At 43.2% G+C, this 8,035-nt stretch overlaps 1 long non-coding RNA gene across 1 annotated transcript in view; it reads left to right on the top strand.

Annotated features, from left to right (window-relative positions):
* Window positions 1-6,324, top strand: part of LOC102009847 — a 12,819-nt gene extending 6,495 nt beyond the window's left edge. Inside the window, exon 2 of the long non-coding RNA XR_263988.1 lies at window positions 5,951-6,324. This is a non-coding gene — a long non-coding RNA (uncharacterized LOC102009847). The remainder of the gene's footprint in view (window positions 1-5,950) is intronic.
* Window positions 6,325-8,035: the final 1,711 nt, after the last annotated feature.

Genomic DNA, 8,035 nt, shown 5'->3' with positions numbered 1-8,035 from the left:
AGAAAGAGTTTGAAATCCTCCAAACTTCTTTCATGACTTCCATCGTCCCTTTCTCCCAGGATTTTGATCCCCAAAATTGCATATGCAGTAAATCTTTCCCACCGACCCTCTCACACTGCGACACCATCTCCTCTCTAAGCCTTCCTCATACATGTTCCCTGCGGAGTTGTCTCTTCTCACTTCCTGTGTACCGGTACAGCTCTTAGGTCAGCATTTTTCTCTCCCTACTCCATGTTTGATAGCTGCACTTTCTATTGTGAGCACTACATTTCTTAAAGAACCGAAAACAACAACTACAAGGATAAAAATCTTCAATTTTCAAAGTTTTAAAAATAGTACACTGAATGAGGCTTTTCCTATTGTCTTAGAATTTTGGCTAAAGTCCCAAACTTAAACACAAGAAATTCTGATGTTCTAAATAGAACACAAGTTGCTGCCTGTTAACCTTTTTAAGTGCTTGCCAGAGAAGAGGTTGCCAAGCCAGTCTCTTGACTCCCTTTGTCTCCTCCCAAACAACTTCAGTAAATGTGACCTCAGGAATTCCAAGGGAATTGTGTAAAGGACAAGAAAAATTCTCAGTAGAATCACACCTGAAGTTTTCTTTTCCTTGCCCATGGGGACGAAAGGGTTCTTCCAGAGACTCCCTCAGAGTTCTAGGATATTAGCAAGAAGGACTGTACCTACCTGCCTCAGGTGGAGGTTGGTGAGCTACAGACTCCTGGTTGCAAAGCACCTGTCAGAGTAGAACCCTCTGAGGTTCTTCCCAGGAGGGCTGAATGCAGGTGGTTTGGGAAGCATAGAAATATGCCCTTCTCTAAGTCTGGAGATATCAGGTGGCTGGAATTGTTAGCAGAGCAAGAAAAGCTGTGGATCCACTTGAATTATCTTTGAAAGTAGGAATATCTAGAAAAGAATACAATTTTTTCATGTGCTGGGAAACAAGTGGTTAGCTTCTGCCTCTGCACCATAAATTTTCAAATGCCCCCTTGGGTATTCGCAGCAGTATTTTAACAAGTCTTTCTCATTCCTCCCTTAGAGTTTTTCCCTCTAAATCATCTCTCATATTGCTGCCATAGAAATTTTCAAAATGTTATGGGATCCTCCACTTCTGGGTCTAAAACCCATGCAGAGGTTTTCCACTGCAAGATACAAATTCATATTTTGTATTTTAAAATAATCTCCATATTCAGGCACTTTTCCACCTCTTCATTCTCATCTTTTATATCATTCCCCTTTGTATTTGAAATTTTGTCGTGTTTATCGTTTGTATGGAAGTTTGCATTTTGTATTGTTTTTAAAAATGTGGTGAATTTTGCTTTGCATGTATCTGAGGAGCTGAGATTTCTCACTTACCATTCGTCATCCCCATGCCCAGCCTGCCCCTAGGCCTCACCTGCCTGGCACTCAGTCCTTAAGACCTTTGAAAATCTGTATGCAAATCTCTGCATCATCCCTACTCTCCTCTGTCACAGAACTTGCTGTGGTAGCCCTGCATTTTTATTGACACAGTAGAGCACCATGGTGTTTCTCATGGCTTTATTCCACAGCCTGGCACAGTGTGTGGCAGATTCTGCTGCTACAGTGGATGGGAATAAAAGTTGGAAATAATGTTAGTCCTTTTAGAGTGCCTATCTTTTTCAGATCTATCTATCTATCTATCTATCTATCTATCTATCTATCATCTGTCTATCTATCTATTTATCTATCTATCATCTATCCTGCATTTGATACACCAGTGGACCTTTATTGACGAATCAGAATCATCTAAAGGCCATAGTCCAGGGCTCAGTTTTGATGTCGTACATTCTCTGGCTTTGACCAGAGTATAATGATATGTATCCACCATTACAGTATCATACAGAATAGTTTCACTTTCTTAAAGATCCTCTGTGCTCTGTCTCTTCATTCTTCCCTCAAGACCTTGGGAACCACTAGCGTTTTTACAGTCTCCATATTTTTGGCTTTTCTTGAATGTTGTATAGCTAGAATGCAGTATGCAGCCTTTTCAAATTTCACAGAGTAATATGTGTTTATGTTTCCTCCAGTTCTTTTTAGTGTTTGATAGCTCACTTCCTTGCAGCACTGAACAATATTCATTATTTATATGCACCAAGTTGATCCACTTCCCTACTGAAGGACACTTTGATAGTTCAGGTTTTGACCATTATTTTGAAGCTGCTGTAAGCATTTGTGTGCAGGTTGTTGTGAGACAGAGGATTTCAACTCCTTGGGGGCCAACAGCAAAAAGCATAGTTGCTGGATTGAATGGGAGGAGTGGGTTTGGTTTCACAAGAAACAGCCCAAATTCTTCTAATGTGACCACATCGTTTTCCCTTGTTTGAATAAGAGCTCCCGCTTCTGGGGTCCTCACCAACATTTGGTGTTTGTAGAGTTGTGGATGTTGACATTCTTGCAGGGACACAGTGGGTATGGCAGGGTTTTGATGCTGATCTCTCAATTGGAAGGAGCTCACAGAGCTCTGTAAAGTGAGCAGATCCCTCCTTTTCTGTGCTTTCTCTGTTCACATTGGGCAGGAGAAGCACAGATGGATCATTCTCCTCTGTACCTTGCAGTGCTTGCTCTCTGACAGTCCTAAATCTGGCCTCATATCTCTTCACTTCCTTTCTTAGAGCACAGCCTTACCAAAATTGAGTTTTGCTGACTAATAATCCTCTAAGGCCCAATTTCACTATTATTATCTAAGAAGAAAAACTTGTCTGACTCACTCTGGGATTCAGGCTCAAAAATGTGGCTTTAGAAGAACCCAGGTTTGTTCTGTGATGACAAATTGTGTTGGGTTTGAGCTTTATTTCTGAAATCTCTACTAACTTTAATCTCTGATTTATAAATGCTTGGGTTCTGTCAGGCCACAGGAACCTTTCAACGTGAAGAAGTTTCTGGCCTTGAGGTTTGGCCCTGGTAACTGACAGCTACCACTCAGAGACAGTGTTTCAAAAGTGTCCACACACACACACACACACACACACACACACACACACACACTTTAATACCCATCCCCCCAAAACTGATAACCTTTTCTCTACCAGGAATTTCTGGTGCTGAGGTGATTTGATACTAGTCTGTAGCAATCTTGCAGTGGTTACACCAGAGACCTTAAAAATATTCCATGCAGGAAAAATGTCAGGAGGCACACAAATAGTCCCCTGCAGTCATTCTGGATTGAAATTTGAGAGCACATGTTCAGTCTTGGGCACTCCCACCCCAGCCTGTCCTTATTGAGCAGCAGTTCTCTGCCTTCCTGGCACCAAAAACTGGTTTCATAGAAGGCAGGGGTAGGATGATTCAAGAGAGTGTATGACCCAGATCCCTTGCATATTCAGCCTATGGTAGGGCTCACTGTCCTCTGAAAATCTAATGCCCTGCTGATCAGACAGGAATTGGAGCTCAGGCAGTGATGTGTGCTATGGAGAGCCACTGTGAGGTAGATTAGTGCTGTGGCAAACCAGAGAACTCTCTGGGCAAAATGTGTCATATGTCATAAAAAAATTCATGTCTAACAGTTTCAATGAGATGTTTCCCAAAAGGAGAGTATGTGTGTAGAACATGGACCCAAAATGATGTCAGGCTTAAAACTCCTGAACACTGGGGACAAATGAGAAAAGTGCAATCTTCAGTCTTTGAATCTGTGTCGGCACAGGTAATCAGAAGGTGCTGCTTCTGACCCTTCATTTACATCTAGCATGAAGCCAAGCAATTTTTTCTCGATAGGGTGGTTCATACCTGGTGTAGGCAAAGTGCATTTTCCACAGGGCAATTGTACCAATGCCTTATTTGCAGGAACTGAAGGAAAACCTGGAAATTTGACAGAGCTGCTCTGAACAGCTGCAAATACAGGTGAAGCTTCCCTTGCTGCTGCTCATGGTCCATGGCCTGGAGTTTGTGGATGCTGAAATGGAACAGTGGAGATGACATTAAGTGCAGAGAAGGAAAATGCTAAAATGACCTTCACTTGCTGTCATACTGGTTTTCCAAGGCTGCCCCGCACAACTGCTCCCCCACCCTGACTGTGTGGATTAAAGCAGCAGATACTTATTCTACAGTTCTGGAGGCCAGAAGTCCAAAACTAAGATCTCAGTGGGGTCATACTCAGACTGGTAGAATCCTTCTTGAGTCCATGGATTCTACATGCACATCCAGTCTTGTATCTGTCATCAGAAGGTGTTCTTCCTGTGTGTCTGTTGTCATTCTGTCTTTGCTTTTTCCGGTAGGATCGCTCAGAGTCACTCCACTCCCACATGACTTCATCATAATTAATTATACCTACAAACCTGTGCAGGACCTGGTTCTCAAAACAGTCACATCCTGAGGTGCTGGGTGTTAGGATTGCAACATATATTTTGTGGATGCACAATTGAATCCACAAAAGCTATCCGGTAATAAGAAATCATAGACCCTTTCCTTGGGGCTTTGGGGATTGTTAATCAAGCACCTGTCTTCTTCCCATCTTGCCTGTGGCTGTCTGGTCCCTGCATCTGTGGAATGCAGTCACTCATCTCAAAATGAAGGAATCTTCGGAAATGGGCATATACTTTTCCAGGCTCCTGGTTTTAGGGTCAGAATTAGAGGAGCAATGTGAAATAGATGAGAAATTTTCAGAAATCATAGTGAATATGTCACAGTCATGTAGGTAACTGGTTACGAGTTCCAATTCCTGGAGACAAGCTCTAGAGACAGTTAGGTCACTAGACCTAACAGGTTATGCATTGCTAGTAGTCAGAGGTCATGGTTTGAGAGACACTGGTATAGAGGCAAAAGCATAGGTTTGGAGCCCATGTAAGTTTAAATTTAATTTGCACTTAATAACTGACTAGTTATGTGGTCTTGGGCAGTAATGGAGTTATCTAAGTCTTGATTTGTGTATTCTAAATTTCACAGTATGAGAGTGAGGATATTTGAGCTTGGCCTGAAAGTTTGTATTTCTGAGATCATCCCATGTGATGGACTTTGCAAGCTGCAGCTGAAGTGGACGTTCTTGCTGTCCATTCTGAGCCCTTTGTCACCTGCTGCACCCTAGCCCAGCTACTCACACCCCCGCTCAGGTGACGCTTCCCCGAGGACGGCTCAGCCAGCCAAGGAGAACACAAAGCTGAATTTCCACTCTGGAATTCCTGTTGCAGTTTGTGCTCACACGTTTCCAGGTGGGAACATGTTGAAGCTGTCTCCAGCCCAAACTGCATTTTTGCTTAATGCTTCCTTCTAGTAGTTGTTACTGTCCTTGGAGGGACAGAACCAGTGGCATAGATGACAGACAGACAGACAGACTGACAGACAGGCAGGGAATGTATTAGGGGAAGTGGCTCACACAATTATTGAAGCAGGGAGATAACAAAAGACCCCAGAGAGAATGAACCTCAAGCTTCTGCAGGTGCTGCTGGGTCCAGGATCCATATTTGAAGGCTTGAGCGTCACTTTCCTAATCTATCTAGAGGCTCCCAGCAGTGATCTGATCAATCAGTTCCAGTGAAATGTGATGTGTATTAGAAAATATAGAGGATGAACATGGCACTGGAGAAGGTGTGACGATTTCCCAGAGAAACTCTGGCCATGCAGAGGAGCTCTGCGGAGAGAGCTCCAGGTGGCCAGGAGACCAAGCCAGGGCAACCGGGAAGGTCCAGCAAAAGCCACGGTGGCCAAGGTGGGCTCTAAGGTTCAGGAAAGGCCTCCTGAGACTGCAGAATTTTCCTGCCCAGGATAAAATGTTCACTCCCCTTTAGAAGGTCTTTGCTTTGTTTGTGCTGATAATTTTAGCAGTGTAATCATTTTGGGGTGGAAAAATCTTAGACAAAGAGTTCTGGCGGTAACACCTTGGGATTCCTGCCAAGGCTCATTGCCTGGGGGCTATCTGATTTTGCTTCACAGTCAATGCTGCTTTCTTCTTTTGCTCCCCAAAGAATACTTCACAGGCCTCTTCTGATTCTCTACTTTGCAGTTCTAGGTGTTTTCAAGCAGCAAAACAAGAGAAGTCCAAGCCTAAAGTCCTCAGAACTGGAGAAGCCAATAGTGAAAATCTCACTCTGAGGCCGGAGGCCTGAGACTCTTCAAGAGCAGATGGGCAACGGTGTAATTCCTGAAGTCTAGATGGTGAACCCGAAGCTCTCATGTACAAGGGCGGGAGAAATGCCCCAGCTCCAGAAGAGAGAGTAAATTTGCTCTTCCTCTACCTGTGTGCTCTGTCTGCGTCTGCAGCAGTGAGGGCGCTGCCTGCCCAGCTTGATGGTGGGTCTTCTACAGTCTGCTGACTCTCATGCCGATCTCCCCTAGAAGCAGCCTCAGACACACAAATAAAAATACTGCTCTATCATCTTTTAAGTGTCCCTTAGTCAAGTTTGTACCTAACATTACTAATCATGCCTCCGTCCTACTTCCTTCGGTGTCCTTGACCTCAGGGAACCCCTAATTATTCACAAGAACTGTGACCTCTGGCTCTGCCTTGAAGATAAACTAAGACAAATCCTATTCATATTTCTGTTTAAATTACCCAAAATTTATAGAGCACTATTGTGATCTACCTATTCCCTGATGACCTCGTGAACCTTTGCTTTGCAATCTGAGTCCGAGTCCATTTCACAGCCTTTATTCCAGGTTCCTGCCTCAGTTTCATAGGAACTGCCCCATAAGATGCTAAATCAAACATCTGGTGGCTTCAGAGCCACATCATCTTAAGGCTGCACCCTACTATCTGCAGAGCTACCCCAAACATCTACTTGTAATGTTCATATTCACCGTACTCCTGGTCATACCTCCTAAGAAGTTCAAAATCCCTGGAGAGTCTAGTTGGCCCAATCTTCCAACCATGTGGGTCAACCCTGGTAAACAATTATGAGAAGGAGCTTCTCAGCTGTCTGTAGTCAGAGCTAGTGGTTCATTTGACTAAGGACAAAAATGTACTTTGTTCTGGAAGCATTGCTCCAAATGTGGAAGTGAGACAAAAGTTATTTATTTTTAATGGAAACGGAAGTGTTAAAGAAGTGCCATGTTGAAGTGAATCACGGTGTTGATGGTAGCTTTGGGAGAGGGCAGACAGAGCTGCTGTCGGCTTTGGTTCTGAGGAGCAGGTAGAAGTGAAGGAGAAGAACACACTGTTTGGCCTAGAAATGATTGGAGTTCAGTTCTTGGTTTTGCTACGGATTGGTTGTGCGAACCCTGGCAATTGAGTTGATCTTTCTGAGGTTTGGTTTTCCTGTGTACAGAGGGAGCCTGGCATCACTAAAGCTTTTTATTAACTATTTCGTGGGACGTGTTAGCATAATATCTCAGCATGTTGCAGCTACTGAGAAGAGGAGAGATTATGATCAGATGTGTGATTGAATAATGAGCCCAGCTAAAGCCAGCCTATTTAAATTTAAATGTTCCTGATCTTTACATTCTGGCAAATCATGAGGAACTTTATAATCTGAACATATTTTTATGACGGAGAAGCAATTATGTAAAAGAAGTATTAACTGTAGATTGACTACCAGAAGTAGATGTCAAGTCTGATGACAATGTTTTCCCCTCACCACCACATATTTAACACCCCCCAGTCTCCAGCCATTTAATTTAAACAACCAGGTTCCTACCATCATTTTCTAGCTCTCTCAGGCCTCATCTGCTGATGCTACTTCTTATTAAGAATAGAAGGCCAACACTACAAACTTCTCATTTGTGCAGGTTGTTTTATGGTTTGCCCCGTTGCCGTATCTCTCTAAGTTGTTAGTTGTTCCTTTGACTAGAATTCCATGCCTCTGTTTTCCACCACAAAACGTCTTTGTGTACCATGAGGCCAGAGTCACTCATGGTAAGGTGGAGCACTGCACGGATGCTCGCTGTGCGGCCTTGGGAAAGTCCTCCTGCATTTTGAAGTCCAGTTTCTTCTTTCTAAAAAATTACGATAATAATATCTGGCTCCCTAAGTTATGGTACTGATTTAAATAATGCACACAAACTGATTATTAAAATATAATAAGCTAGTTCCACAGTATACTGGCAATATTCAGTAAATGTAAAGGATTATTTTTCTCCTCTGCCTGCTCCT

The sequence above is a fragment of the Chinchilla lanigera genome, unplaced genomic scaffold (assembly GCF_000276665.1).
Source record: "Chinchilla lanigera isolate Chin_1 unplaced genomic scaffold, ChiLan1.0 scaffold00086, whole genome shotgun sequence".
In the NCBI taxonomy this organism is placed as follows: Eukaryota; Metazoa; Chordata; class Mammalia; order Rodentia; family Chinchillidae; genus Chinchilla; species Chinchilla lanigera.
Note: the sequence above shows the minus strand (reverse complement) of the source record. Positions and strands in the feature narration are given on the sequence as shown.